This window comes from Muntiacus reevesi, chromosome 3, assembly GCF_963930625.1.
Source record: "Muntiacus reevesi chromosome 3, mMunRee1.1, whole genome shotgun sequence".
NCBI lineage: Eukaryota > Metazoa > Chordata > Mammalia > Artiodactyla > Cervidae > Muntiacus > Muntiacus reevesi.
The window spans coordinates 130,175,433-130,179,328 of record NC_089251.1 but is presented as its reverse complement, the minus strand read 5'-3'; positions in this window follow the sequence as shown (position 1 = coordinate 130,179,328).

The window sequence follows — 3,896 nt, the reverse complement described above, 5'->3', positions numbered from 1 at the left end:
CACGATCCCTTTTTACATATTCTTGAAAAAAAATTGTTAAACCAGAACCTAACCAGACCTTCAGAGGTGCTTTCAGCTTGTGGGAAATACAGGAGGAAGAGGAACAAATTGAATAGTACACGACAAATCCCAGTGTGAACGTTCTACTACACACTGCCCTTGATACAGGTAAGTCAGCATCAGGAAAAAGTCGGAGCTATTCTAGATTTAAAAGATACTGAAGAGACATAGTAATCAAAGGAAGTGCACGATTTGATCAAGAATCAATGAAACCAGGTATTACAGTCCTCCTGGAAGGAACTGACTGGATTGAGTAGAAGATGATATAAGAAATAATTGTTAGTGTTCTCAGTTGTGAAAATCTTGTGAAGGAGACTGTCCTCACTCTTAGGAGATGAATGACAAATATTTTGAGCTAAAGTACAATAATATCAGCAATTTACTTCCAAATATATACATATTGCAGATGTTAGTTCTTGAGTCCATGGCTGTTTATTATACTATCATACTGTTATTTATACTTTTCAATATGTTTGACATTTATCAAAATTAAGAAATTGGAAATAATTCTTAAAAACATACACTCTCTGGACTTCCCTGATGATCCAATGGTTAAGACTCTGTGTTTCCACCACACAGGGCACAGGTCTGATCCCTCCTTGAGGAACGAAGATCTCACACACACACACAAAAACCCCAAAACACATGTTTTCACCCAAAATTCTGAGGCTAAATTAAAAGTTAAGCAACTAAATTAGAGAAAAGTATGCCCTAAATGACAGGAGGGTTACAAACCTAAATACATTAAATATATAAACAACTCCAACAAATCAATTAAAAATTCACAAAAGACATAGCATATATATGTATATACACACACAGATACATAATATAATATATATATTTATGCTATGCCCTTCCCACCTAACCACGGGTCTGCCAGGGAATTTCCCAATAAAAATACTTTTAATGGTCTATCTCGCTGGTAATCGAAGAAATATAAATTGACACAATGACAATTCAGACTGACAGAGATTTTCTTAAAAGCTGGAGTTCAGTGCTGGGGAAACCAGGCAGCTGCCGCTAATACAGGTATGGCTATAAATTAATGTGACTTTTCTGGGGGACAACTTGACTAGTCATATCTTTGACCCAGCAATGCCACTTTTAGGGAGCTTATGCTAAATACATGATAATGGATGCACTCTATTGGCAAAAGTTTAGTAATAATACTTGCCAAGGCATTCTTAGTAATTTCAAATAATTGGATATAATTTGAGATATTGGTTACATAAACTATGCCATCTATCTAATGGATTACCATGAGACAGCTAAAAGATAGAAAATAGATACTATATACATATAGTATACCTATAGTATATACAGGACTTCCCAAGTGGCTCAGACGGTAAAGCGTCTGTCTACAATGCAGGAGACCCGGGTTCGATCCTTGGGTTGGGAGGATCCCCTGGAGAAGGAAACGGCAGTCCATTCCAGTATTCTTGCCTGGAAAATCCCATGGATCACGATAGTACACATATATACATATGGTGTACTATATATGCAGAGTATACATATATACATAGAGTATACACCCCCAGCATATGTGCTGGGCAGTTCCTTGAATGAAATACTCCAAAATATAAAAATACATTACTCAGATTTATCTCTGTAGTGGAATTAGGAGGTTTTTCTTTCCTTTTTGCTTGTCTGTATAATTAAGGACTATAGGCCACCAGGCTCCTCTGTCCATGGAATTCTCCAGGCAAGAATACTGGGAGTGGGTAGCCATTGCCTTCTCCAGGGCATCTTCCTAAGCCAGGGATCCAACTCATGTCTCCTGTGTTGCAGGCAGATTCTTTCCCATCTGAGCCACCAGGGAAGCCCATATAATTAAGCAAATATATATGTTCCCTGGAGGAGGAAATGGCCACCTACTTCAATATTCTTGCCTGGAGAATCCCATGGACAGAGAGCCTGGTGGGTTACGATCCAGAGGGTCTCAAAGTCAGACATGACTGAAGCAACTTAGCATACACACACACACATTTATTGGTTGCATGCTGGGCATGTGGGATCTTAGATCCCCAGTTCAGTTCAGTCACTCAGTTGTGTCTGAGTCTTTGCAACCCCATGGACTGCAGCACGCCAGGCTTCCCTGTCCATCACCAACTCCTGGAGTCTACTCAAACTCATGTCCATTATGTTGGTGATGCCATACAATCATCTCATCCTCTGTCATCCCCTTCTCCTCCTGCCTTCAATCTTTCCCAGCATCAGGGTCTCTTCAAATGAGTTGATTCTTTGCAACAGGTAGCCAAAGTATTGGAGTTTCAGCTTCAGCATCAGTCCTTCCAATGAATATTCAGGACTGATTTCCTCTAGGATGAACTAGTTGGATGTCCTTGCTGTCTAAGGGACTCTCAAGAGTCTTCTCCAACACCACAGTTTAATAGCATCAATTCTTCAGTGCTCAGCTTTCTTTATAGTCCAGCTCTCACATCCATACATGACTACTGGAAAAGCCATAGCTTTGACTAGACGGACCTTTGTTGGCAAAGTAATGTCTCTCCTTTATAATTCGCCATCTAGGCTGGTTATAGCTTTTCTTCCAAGGAGCAAGCATCTTTTAATTTCATGACAGCAGTCACCATCTTCAGTGATTTTGGAGCCCCCCAAAATAAAGTCTTTCATTGTTTCCATTGTTTCCCCATCTATTTGCCATGAAGTGATGGGACCAGATGCCATGATCTTAGTTTTCTGAATGTTGAGTTTTAAGCCAACTTTTTTCACTTTCCTCTTTCACTTTCATCAAGTGGCTTTTTAGTTCTTCGCTTTCTGCCATAAGGGTGATGCAGGTTTGATCCAACCAGAGATCAAACCCCCTCTAGTAGAAGTGTGGAGTCTTAACCACTGGACCATCAGGGAAGTCTTGAACATATACTTTTTATTCACACAAAAAAAGGTGCTTTTAAAGAAACAAGATAGCACCTGAATTGCATTTACTCCTCTTACCAGACTGCATGCTCTCATACACGCACACCTGCACACACATGCACAGATGTGCACACTCGTGTACATCTGGTCTCGAGAACTCCTGGGAAGGTATGGCCAGAAGAAGCAGCTGGCCTCACCCCGCCCACTTCAGTTCACCTCCCTAAGGACCACCGTGCGGAGGTGACAGGAGAATTTCTGCAGGGGTGAAGTTTGAAGGCAGCTGCCCAGGACGCTGAGTTTGGGGGCGACGCTGACTTCTGAGTGAGACTGTCTCCTTTCCCATCTTGAGCGAGAAGCCCCCTAGGATCAGGGTTCAGAAATACAAGCCATGGCTTCGGGGGAGAACGGCAGAGCAGAGTCCAGAGGAACCGGTTTATTGCAGCTCATAAAAGCAGGAGGAGGAGCCAGTACCTTTGAAGGGGCAGACAAGAAAAGCTCTGTGCCCCTCGGAGCGAGCGTGCGACCTCTAGGGGTGCTAGGGTCCCGTCAGTCCTGGAACAGCCCTAAATCTGATTTCCTGGCCCTAAATCCCTGAGTCCAGGGCTCCCCCATCCTGGGGTCCCTTCCCCAAGGGGAGGAGGGAGGATGGAGGAGCCTGCTCCTCTGGTTTGGAAGGATGAAGAGTCCAGGCGCCCCTACCTTTCCTGGCAGGTGCTATCCACCTGCAGGGAGCATCTGGGTCCTGGGTAGAAATGTATCCCATCCCTGGGTGCTCGCTGGGGACCCAGGGGTGGGGCCCCTTGGCTGTGGGTGTCTGGCGGTCACTGGGCTCCGGGCTCCCAGGGACACGGCGGCCACCTGCCTCCCCACCCCCTCGCCCATTCCCTCTCTCTCTGGGGCCCTATCTTCCCTTATATGGTGAAGGCAGTTCCTAGAGGAGGAGGGGGGTGGGGACAAAG